The sequence below is a fragment of the Lissotriton vulgaris genome, chromosome 9, assembly GCF_964263255.1.
Source record: "Lissotriton vulgaris chromosome 9, aLisVul1.2, whole genome shotgun sequence".
NCBI classification, from domain to species: domain Eukaryota; kingdom Metazoa; phylum Chordata; class Amphibia; order Caudata; family Salamandridae; genus Lissotriton; species Lissotriton vulgaris.
In genome coordinates, this window is record NC_141697.1 from 294,355,326 (window position 1) to 294,367,760 (window position 12,435).

The window sequence follows — 12,435 nt, forward strand, 5'->3', positions numbered from 1 at the left end:
GGAAAGGTTCACTTGAAGTATGCCACGTAAATGCCATCCCCCAGGGCCAACTCCTGCTGTGTCCTGAGGTACCCACCTCCAGGACATAGCTGTTTGCTATGGCTTGGCAGGAGCGTTACTGCTCCTGCCAAGCCATAGCAAATTGCACTCCAGTTTGAGCAATCAAGAGCACTTTGATCTTGCTTGCTCATAGCAGAGTACAACTGATTTGACAGAGAGGGATCTACATGTTTAGCAGCTCCGTGTCTGTCAAAGCAATGTCAGTTCCTGCATGAGGCAGGGAGCTGCCAGGCACTACGGGGCACTTGAGGCTCCCCAGCAGTTCCCAGCAGAGTGGATGTCCTAGGTGGGACCAGGGCACCCACAAATGAGGTCGGGCCACAAGGGACGGGCTCCCCGGGGCTGACATCAGACTGGGCAGGGGCTGCTTACCCACTCCCATTATTTATTTATTTTTTAAAAAGATTTAAAAAGAAGCCAAGCCCGGGGCCATTATCTGCCAGGGAGGGGTGGGCCTCCTCTTCCCCCTCCCTTTTAGTTTATAAAGATCTTTTTTAAAAGGCCGGGGGATGGGGTCACAGAGGCTGACATCAGACTAGGGAAGTGGGAGGCCTTGCAAACCCTCCCCGAAAGATTAAAAAAACCAGCAAGGCGCCAGAGGCCCACTCCCTTATTTCACCACTCTGCAAATGCACCTCCTGACACACTGTTGGTTGGAGGATGTAATCCCCTTGGTTAATGATGGTCCTTGGGGGCCAAATACCCTTCCTGTTACCTGCCATAAGTAACAAACAGCACCACCGACTTCCAAGTAACCAGGTGCCCCTGCAGACGTCTAGAGAAAAACTGGAGAAACAGCAAAACATTAGAAGACTACACCACCTACAAGAACGCCATTACAGAATACCACCAATGAATCCAAACTACCAAAAGGACCTTCATTAACCCCTTCTGTGCTGCGCGAATTTTGCTGCGGTGCTGAACGTTCCATTGGGCCTATGGAACCATGACGGAACGGTTCCGTCATAAGCACAGGCCAACCAACGCTCATGACGGAACCGTTCCGTCATGAGCATGGAAGGGGTTAAAAACAAAATCCCCCAACTCCAGCAACCCCAAGGAACTCTTTAGCGTCATCCACGAATTCGACAAGCCCCCCCCAGTGGTACCAAGTTTGGATTCTACTTCCATCTGAAATCAAGTGCTTCTGGGACAATTTCAATGAGCGGACACCTGACTCCAAAACCTCTCCGGCCTCCAGCAACGACAGCCAGCCCACCATCTCCTCCTGAACCCCAGTCACAACCAAAGACACAATTTTGATCATGAAACGCCTCCACTCAGAGGCCCCCCATGGACCCCTGTCCACTGCACGTCTACCACAGAGCCGCCATCGCTCCGGAACTACGATGCTCCATCAACACAACCTTCAAGACCAGCATTTTTGCAGATGACTAGAAACTCGCAGAAGTCAGACCCCTGATCAAAAAGCCCTCAGCAGATCCTACGGACCTCAAGAACTACTGACCGATCTCTCTCCTCCCCTTCAGGGCAAAAGTCACAGATAAGACCATCAACTCACAACTTACAAGATTCATCGAAGAACACTCCATCCTCAAACCATCCCTATCCGGATTCCGCAGCAACCACAGCACTGAAATTGCCCTACTTGCCGCAACAGATGACATCCACACCCTCCTCGACCAAGGGCACATTGCAGCCCCGTGATCCTGCTTGACCTCAGCAGCGTTTGACACCTTCTCCCACCACACACTCACCGCCAGACTCCACGATGCCAACATTCAATGAACAGCCTTTGACTGGATCCACTTGTTTCTCACCGGCAGAACCCAAAGAATCAAACTGCCACCTTTCCTCTCCGAACCCATGGAAATCAACTGCGGAGTACCCCAAGGATCATCGCTCAGCCCCACGCTCTTCAACATCTACATGGCCCCCACTAATATTCAACCTCTTCCGTATATGGAAAATTAATGAAATCAATAACTTTACCCATAGCATCATTCACTAACCCTTCCTCAACATTTAAATTATGTTGTAAGATTACTTGACAGATTTTGCATATGCATAAACACTTTTCTAATCCTGCAGACCTTGATCAGACTTCTCCAAAGAATCACATTTTGCTTGCAGTTTATCAGTTAGTAGTATTGTTACTCCCTGGTGTTCCATTTTATCGATATCTGCAATTCCCAAAATATCTTCTTTCTCCAATTCCTTAATTGTTCGTTAAATTTGGTGGACTCTTGAAGTGTAGGCAATAAACAAACAGACTATGGATTTGTCTTCTTCAATGACATTTTACATTAGTTGTGCTGCTGTGTTGGTAGTTGAAAATAGTTTCTTGATAGGTCAACTTTTCAAAGCACGTTTCTCCTCTTTTGTCAGAACTTATACTCTAATGTCCTCCAGGATATGTCCATGTTCCACAGATGATCGAGGCATATTCTTCACTAGTTCCTTGAATTCGTAGTTTAACCAAATATTTACATTGCCAATACTTCCCAAAGAGTTTCTGGTTTCATTATGGAGAAGTGTCTTGAAACCAGGCTGTCCTTTCATAGGTGTAAGCTGTAGAAGGCCACCAAAGACAATTAAATGGTTTCCTTAAAACAGCACTTCAACCTCTGTGTTAGATCTGGGGGTCTCTAGATGGGAGAGGTAGGTACCACTGTCCAAATAGGGACCCTTGCTTCTAGTCAGGGAAAGGGCGAAACACTCTTTAGATAACCCCTGCTCACCCCCTTGGTAGCTTGGCACGAGCAGACAGTATACACTCCACCCTGCCCAGGGGGGTACCTAGGGGCTTCTATAGGGGTACAGAAAGGCAAGGGTTAGGTCTGGCCAGTGTGGACATTGGTCAGGGCAGCATGGCAGTTAGCAACTGCACCGAGGCACCGCGGTGGCAGGCCTGAGACATCATTTTAGGGCTACTCATGTGGGTGGCACAATCAGTGCTGCAGGCCCACTAGCAGTATTTGAATCACCTGCCCTGGTACACTCAGTGCACTTTAATAGGGAATTCCTGGTAATACAAATATGCCAATTATGGATAACCAATCACAATTACACTTTACTCAGGGAGCACTTGCACTTTGACACTGATCAGCAGTGGCAAAATGCCCAAAGAATCTAAACCAGCAAAAATGAAATCCAGCACAGTGTCAAAAATACAGGAGGTAAAGGCAAAATTCAGGGGAAACCACGCCAAAGATGCCAGGTCTAACACTCTGTTTTTAAAATCTGCGTCATTCATAAGTGTACGAAGGTACGCATTAAGCTTGAAACCATCTTAACCTCATTGATGGTTAAAGAGCAATCACTAAGTTTGAAACCATCTTTCCCTCATTGATGGTTAAAAACTTCCCTTTCTTCAATACTCTTGACACTTAATGACAAGCTTCACCAGATAACTTCTGGTATTCCAGGTGAATGTCATGTTCAACAGGTAGCATAAGTAGTTGATATGAAATAATTCCTTGAATGTTATGTGCAGCTAATCCAGGGTTGCTTCTACACATGATAAATGTGATCCTGTAGTCCTCTGGAGATAAGCAGTGAGAACTTTAATGAGAAAGCTTTTCCCATTGCCAACTTGCTCACTGATGTATAGTAGTATTGACTAAATGAAGAGCATTCACATTCTTTCTTCTTGTACAGAAATCCATGCTCTAATTTATCTTTTACTTCAATATAAATGTATTTGTGTTCATCATTCAGTTGTGCTACTAAGTGTTGGGAATCAACACTTTCCTCACTTGCTTGCTGCATTGTAGTCTACACCTCATTTATGGCTATGGCTGCTTCATTTTGAATAGCTGGTTGTCCAAGAGGATCTTGACTCAGTGGTACAGAACGTTGTCTGCTTTCTGACCTCTCCTTAGCTACCTCAGCAGCAATGGTTTCATCCTGTTCAATCGCATCTTTCAACATTTGCAAGAAGGTTGGAAATACGGAACCTTAGATGCTGTCTTTTACAGCATTGAAAGAATCTTAGTAGCACCCATAGTCTACAAGTAGTACTTATTTTGCGCACCAAGGCTTGAAAAGTTATAGATGTTCCAAAAAGTGTATCTTGTAGGAAAATGGCTCTCTATAAAGTGTACTAAAAAGAGGTACGCTCTGCAGAGAGTCAAGTGGGTCCCCAGTCGGCATTCAGAGGCTAAAGTAGATAGTACTAATGCTCTCTTTCATGGTAGTGTGGGTGAGCAGTTAAGCTTATCAGAGAGTAGTGCTAAGCATTTGTAGTACTCTGGAGGCAAAACATGAGAAAAACACTGAAAGAATATATCCGAGACCAAATGAGAAAAATAATACTTGTTTATATATATGTTTCAAAATCAAGAACTTCGGGCAAGATGGCGGCCGTGTAGAACGGCTGTGCGCGGTGAAGCGGCGGAGATGAGCGAGTAACCCTGGTCTTTCACGAGAATGCTTCATGAAACCACATAACGGCATAGAAATCGGTCTGGAGAAAGTTGATATTGGCAAATTGTTCATGACCCCTCTTTGAAATGTCTTTGTTCAGATTTGGGAGCAAGGAGCGGTGGAAGGCAGAGAACGGCGAGATCGGCGAGTGACTCATGTTCCTGCCTCTCACCTGCCGCGGGCCCGTTGGACGACTGCTCCTAGAGCTAACGCTAGCGGTGAGAGTGCTGGCAGTAGGAGGCAAAATCTACACAGAAGGGAGGAGCCCGGCGATACCAAGTCCACGAAGCTCACGGAGCCTACGGAGCAGGCAGGAGACCCCTGCAGTGGCTCGAGGCTCACGGAACCGAGGGAATAGCAGGAACAAAGGTCTGAAAGAAGTCATGGCGCCAAAATTAAATACGACCTCTAAAGCCGCTGCTAAAAGGAAAGCCGCTACCGAAGCTGCAGCGGAGGCTGATGAAGAGGATATCCATCAGGTGAAGCAGACACCCCCGGTAAGGAAGCACCAACTCGGGAGCAAAGTTAAGCCGGCTGGGACCCCTATCATTGAGATGTTTGCTAAAATGGGTAAAGAAAAGGGCCCTAAAGCTGTTGTGTTGTTAATGGAAAAGGGGCAGGGAAAAGCAGCTGAAGAGGTCTTAGCAGGTGTAGATGTCGAGGGGGGGGGGGGTAGCCACACCTTCCCCTTTGCCGGATTTAACTGCTGAACCTACTGAATCTACTGAACCTTTCTCGAGCATAGTAGAGACCAACTTAAAGACTGCCGGGCAACCTAATTGGCAACCTAATGATACGTTTTCAAAGAAAGAAGTAACAGTGGTTCGGGAGGGGGCAGGAGAAAACATAGAGGCTACAAATCTGAGCTCAAAAGAGGCAACGAAATCTGAAATGGAACCTGCACTTCTTCAGGAGGGTATTTTGGAAAATAGTGTAAATCATACTGGCCCTGAAAAACTAACTGACAAGGAGAAAGCCCCTAGCGAATGCTTCTTTTCCGTTTCAGAAGGTGGTGAGTGGTCGGAGGATGACAGCTCTGAGCAGGAAGGTAGTAACTTGGATACAGAAAGTGAGCCAGAACATGATATTGGGTCACATATATCTGCGGCAAGACCACCTGCTGGGATTAAAATTCAGGAGCTTAGCTGGGATCATTCGTCAGCAACTCCATTACTTGGGAGCCCACATGGGGAAGCCGCACAGATGTCCCTCCTAGAGGTGATACATAAGGAGATCCTTGCACACAGGGAAGAAACCCGTCAGGACAGTCGTAAGGCACAGGCCGCTGTTAGAAAGATGCAAGGCGCTGTGAGGAAACTGTCCAAAGTGTGTGTCAACTTAGGCGACCGAGTGTCAAACCTAGAGGAAAGAGTGGTCTCAACGGAGGCAGAGTCAGCGGCAGCCACTACCAAGGTAGATGCCCAAAATGCTCAAATAACGGACATCCAATGAAAGCTGGAGGACCTGGAGAACCGACAGATGGAATAACCTTCGGGTGCTGGGGGTACAGGAGGGGGCTGAAGGGATGGATGTGAGAGCATTTGTCATTAAGCTCTTCGAGCAAGCATTTGTAGATCTACCAGGTTGGAACTGGGCAGAGGAAGTACAGCGGGCTCATCGTACCCCGGTCAAACCAAATAAACATCCAAAGGAAGGGGATAAGCCAAGAGCGATACTGATATTCTTAGGCAACTTTGTGTTGAGACAAGCGATATCGGAAAAAGCGAGACCAGATTCGAGAAAGACCGTTGGAGGGATATCGTTTTTTGTCAGGCCCGACTTCTGTCATATAACAGTGGAGAGGCGATGGAGGTTGAGACAGCTGATTTTACCTTTTCAAGCTAAAAAGATGCAGGCTTACTTGATCAACCCGGCACAACTGAAAATATTCAATGCTGGCAGAACATTGTATTTCACGTCTGAAGTGAAAGCCAAAGAATATTTAGACTCTCAAGGGGCATGAGCTTGTCTAATTAACTCTTTTTCTGAACAGGATGTGTAATGGCATATTGATAAGTCTTGATAAGCTTGCTAACAGGTCAAATGTATTATTTTTTCAGCACGGTATTATGGTTGTATGTAGTGTGTGGTTATCCTTTGGCATTCAGGTACTCCTTGGCGGTTTATTCATATCCAAGGTATGGATTTTATGGACGGTTTTGAGTAATTTCATCTCCACCGCTTTAACCGCCTCTCCATCGCGTGCACAGACTAGGTCTGAGCGCCTTACTTGAGTGGGTGTGTGGGTGGGGGTGGTGGTGGTGGCGGTGGGGGGAGGGAAGGTGGGGGGGTGGGTGAGAGAATGGTGGGAAGGGAGGGAGGGGAGGGAGGAAAAAGCAAAAAAATTAGATGTTTTGGTACAAAGAGGGTTTGGGTTTCAGTCAGAGAACTTCAACAACAACAATCGATAAATCAAGACTCTATCCTCTATACTATCAGGGAAAGATAATACAAGTTTATGTCAAGCATTAAAATCTGCTCCATCAATGTTGGTGGGCTAAATGATTGGAGAAAGCGCCAGAGATTGGGTCACTTCGTCAGATATAATAATCTGGATATTCTGTGTGTTCAAGAGACCCACCTCTCATGGGCTAGGAAAAATCTATTAAATATCAGGGGCTATGAGATATTGGCGTGCTCATCACAAACTTCAACGGTCATGGGGGTGGCTATTCTTGCCAAATAAAGTCTAGGTGGGGCAAAGAGAGTGAAGGCGGATAGCTCAGGAAGATGGGCAATAGCCGATTTTGACCCTTGGATATACGCTGTGCACAGTGTATGGGTCAAATTATGATGACCCAGAAGTGTTTGATATCCTAGAGGAAGAGTTGGCAGATTGGCTGACACCGAACATAATGTGTGGGGATATGAATATTTCAGCTTATTGGAATAGGTCAGGTAGTTATTCAGGATGTAAGCCAAAAGTGTTTAGGGCCCTGACCTCACTCATGAGATCGCATGGGCTTGAGGATGTTTGGAATGTGAAAAAACCTACCGAACCGGGTTTTACCTATTTCTCTTTCCCGCAGCAGAAATACTCCAAATTGGACTATTTCCTGCTCCCCTCAGATACGCTTTGTAAAGTTAATGTCATGAAATTACCCAAGTACATCTCTTACCATAACCCACTGATTCTAACATGTGTGGTAGATAATGTTGAAAGGCGTGAAACAAACTGGTCATTTGAGAGAAAGCTTCTTGCAGATGACAGGTTTGTGAGACATATAAGACAATGGACTAGGGAATTCTATGAGATTAATCGGTATAGTGCTTCTCGCAATGTAGTTTGGGATACTTTTAAGGCGTCTCTGAGGGGTGAGACAATAAGCTGCTCAGCCAGATTGAGGAAGGAGGATAGGATGAAGGGTGAGACTCTGATTGGGGAGCTAGGAGCAGTAGAAACACAACATATTAATGAGATAGGGCAGGGGGCTGATGGTCAGGCAAGTTTAAACAAAATGGCCACCATCAAAGCTGATCTCCAGGAGGTAGTGACGCAGAAGGAGTCTAGGGAGTATCAGACCTCTAGGGCAAAGCGATACGAGCTGGGGGAACAGGCAGGAAGAGCATTAGCACTCCGGACCAGGCAGGAGAGATCTAAAAACTTGATCTCCAGTATACAGGAAAATGGGACTGAATATACTGAGCCTAAGGAAATAATGAGAGTTTTTCAGACCTTCTACCAAAAACTATATGATGAAGAGGGTGGGGGGACTGTACAAAGTCCAGTCCTCAAAGATGACGGCCCAGAACTAGACGAAAGAAGTAGGGAGATGTTGGAACGCGACATGACTCTGACTGAGATAAAGATGGCGCTTCAGGAACTAGCAGCTGGTAAAGCTGCGGGACCTGATGGGATCCCCCTCGAAGTATATAAGTGCTTAGAGGAGGAAATTGCCCCAATCCTGCTGGATCTATTTACCGGTATAGTATGCTCAGGTCTAATCCCTGATACCTGGAAGGAGACAAACATTGTCATATTTCAGAAAAAAGGTAAACCTAAAAAGAATCCAGGTTCATATCGTCCGATTTCCCTTATTAATGCGGACACAAAATTATATTCCAAGGTCTGGGCGAAAAGATTGGGGGGGATCATCGGTCGATTGGTCTCCCCGTGGCAGCATGGGTTCGTGCCAGGTCGAGGCACTACGGATCACATAAGGCGTGCTATAGCATTATTCGATGCCCATGCTGCCACGGGTGGAGATATGGCCATGATCCTTCTCGATGCGGAGAAAGCATTCGACCGTGTGATCTGGGAATGTCTGTGGGGGATCTTGCCCGGAAGAGGTTTTGGGAATAAGAGCATGAGGGCAATCAAGGCAATGTACAGTGACCCGGTTGCTAAGGTTATGGTTATGGGTCAAAGTTCGGATGAAATAAAAATCAGAAGGGGGACCCGGCAAGGATGCCCCTGTTCCCCGATTTTATTCTCGATGTATATCGATCCTCTTATACAAAAAATTCTGATGTCCGAACAGATCATCCCAGTGATACTCAATGGCCATACTACCAAACTCCTGGCATACGCTGATGATCTGGCAATTATATCTACGGCCCCTCAACAAGCTATGACCGAGATATGTCAGCTGGCTAAGGACTTCGGTGCACGGTCAGGGTATCGCCTGAATGAGGAAAAAACACAGATCATAAGCACGAATAATATCACTAAGCTGCATCAAAGATATGTGGAATCAGCTGTGTATCTGGGTGTAAGGGTGAATACTAATGTAAATAAGATTATTGCGGATAACTATTTACCATTGATAGACTCAATTGAAAAGGAGCTTAAGAGGATAGATGTATTACATTTATCACTGATTGGCAGGGTAAATGTATTAAAAATAACTATGTTTCCTAAGCTCCTCTACCTGTTCCGTGCCATTCCATTGCTATTGGGAGAGGGGACGATTAGGAAAATCGAAGCAATGTTCATCCATTTCATCTGGCAGTATGGGAAAGTTAGAAGATCGATTGCCCGCATGTCTCTACCACTTGAGAGGGGTGGCCTGGTGATGCCTAATATCAGGCTATATCATTGGACATGTCTTTTGGTTCAAATTAATGTATTGTTTCAATATGATCTGGAAACATTAGAATCCCAGCCCGGCATTCAAGCACTCCCCTTTATCTTTGAGCTCTTAGTGGGAAGGAAGGCAGTAGGACTACTGATGTGCGAAGTTGACCGGAGGTACTACAAGAGAGCCAGATATAAGACTCTGATGGGTGCATGGGGAACTTGGAAGTTGGTAATGAAATTTTTGAACATCCCAAAAATTCATGTTAATATTGATCTCTGGAAATCTAACACCTTTGCCCATTTAGGTCAAAACAGAAATAGTCGTCTTTGGAGGGAGCTGGGAGTTAGGTGTCTAGGTGATGTTATACTAGGTAACAAGATTCTTGGCTTTAATATACTGCTATTTACAACAAGGGGTGGTGAGGGACAGAGTCTCTGAATTAAGCAGAAAGCTCTCACCCAGTCAAGAGATCAGGGCTAGATCCAACACCGTTTTTTAGCTCACTGCACCATCCCAGTTTCAGAACCTGGCTGTATGCAAATTAGTCTGTTCCTGTCCCAGTGCATGATGGGAACAGGGCAAACCAAACTACAAAAGCCAATTCTTACACTGGGAAGGAAACAAGCTCCCGGGGACCGGTTTCTGGCATTACAGCCGTCTTCGGCCCGGTTTGCCCGGTCTGGTGAAGAATTGGCTTGGTAGTTTAGTCTGCCCTGTTCCCATGATGCACTGGGCCAGGGACAGACTGATTTGCATATAGCCAGGTTCTGAGCTGGGATGGGGCAGTGAGATAAATAACGGTGATGGATCAAGCCCTGATCTTTGGACTGGGTAAGAGTGGTCTGTTTAACTCAGACACTCTGTTCATCACCACCCCCCTTTTTGTAAATCGTTTTTGGCCACTATAGGTGTGGCAGGGTATACTCAGACATGAGTCCCTTTCTCACTGCTCCATCAGGATTCAAGCAAGCCGGGCCGAAGAAGGCTGAAATGCCAGAAACCGGTCCCCGGTAGCTTGTCTCCTTTCTGGTGAAGAATTGGCTTGGTAGTTTAGTCTGCCCTGTTCCCATGATGCACTGGGCCAGGGACAGACTGATTTGCATATAGCCAGGTTCTGAGCTGGGATGGGGCAGTGAGATAAATAACGGTGATGGATCAAGCCCTGATCTTTGGACTGGGTAAGAGTGGTCTGTTTAACTCAGACACTCTGTTCATCACCACCCCCCTTTTTGTAAATCGTTTTTGGCCACTATAGGTGTGGCAGGGTATACTCAGACATGAGTCCCTTTCTCACTGCTCCATCAGGATTCAAGCAAGCCGGGCCGAAGAAGGCTGAAATGCCAGAAACCGGTCCCCGGTAGCTTGTCTCCTTTCTGGTGAAGAATTGGCTTGGTAGTTTAGTCTGCCCTGTTCCCATGATGCACTGGGCCAGGGACAGACTGATTTGCATATAGCCAGGTTCTGAGCTGGGATGGGGCAGTGAGATAAATAACGGTGATGGATCAAGCCCTGATCTTTGGACTGGGTAAGAGTGGTCTGTTTAACTCAGACACTCTGTTCATCACCACCCCCCTTTTTGTAAATCGTTTTTGGCCACTATAGGTGTGGCAGGGTATACTCAGACATGAGTCCCTTTCTCACTGCTCCATCAGGATTCAAGCAAGCCGGGCCGAAGAAGGCTGAAATGCCAGAAACCGGTCCCCGGTAGCTTGTCTCCTTTCTGGTGAAGAATTGGCTTGGTAGTTTAGTCTGCCCTGTTCCCATGATGCACTGGGCCAGGGACAGACTGATTTGCATATAGCCAGGTTCTGAGCTGGGATGGGGCAGTGAGATAAATAACGGTGATGGATCAAGCCCTGATCTTTGGACTGGGTAAGAGTGGTCTGTTTAACTCAGACACTCTGTTCATCACCACCCCCCTTTTTGTAAATCGTTTTTGGCCACTATAGGTGTGGCAGGGTATACTCAGACATGAGTCCCTTTCTCACTGCTCCATCAGGATTCAAGCAAGCCGGGCCGAAGAAGGCTGAAATGCCAGAAACCGGTCCCCGGTAGCTTGTCTCCTTTCTGGTGAAGAATTGGCTTGGTAGTTTAGTCTGCCCTGTTCCCATGATGCACTGGGCCAGGGACAGACTGATTTGCATATAGCCAGGTTCTGAGCTGGGATGGGGCAGTGAGATAAATAACGGTGATGGATCAAGCCCTGATCTTTGGACTGGGTAAGAGTGGTCTGTTTAACTCAGACACTCTGTTCATCACCACCCCCCTTTTTGTAAATCGTTTAATATACTGCAGCAAAAATTTAGGCTTCCCAGCCAGTAAGTGGATTCTATATGGGCAAATGGCTCAAAAACTTCGCTCACTCAGGCCTAGGTTATCTCTTTTGTTGAACAATCCAATTGTAGATTATTTGAAGAAGGGAGGCAGTAAAATTAAAATATGTTATAATAATCTTCTACAGGAGCTGGAGGATGATATGAAAAAGACAGACAGATTCGAGAAAAATAATATATTGAGTTGGTGCAGGAAGGAACTACTTGCAGTATTAAAAGGTTTTATTATGAACTAATAGAATCAAAACAAGATGATATGGCGAAATGGGGGGAAATTTGGCCAACTAAATTAGAGGTTGAAACAGATTGTTTTAATTTGTCACTAGAGTTGGGTCAGAATGATTTGTGCTCCGCAGCATTACAGGCGCAACATTACAAGACACTATATCGGTTATATTACACTCCGGCAAAAATTGCACAATGGGGAGCTACAACAGGCATTAATTGTGCAAGATGTGGAAGTTTACATGCAGACATTGTACATGTATTTGCAACATGCCCACAATTATCTACAATATTGAATGAAATAGAGACTTTTATGCAAAGGGCATTGAAAATATCAGTTAACTTAACCACCTCTTTAATATTGTTGGGTGTAAATCCGGATGGTACTCAAGGGGAAGAATGCAATT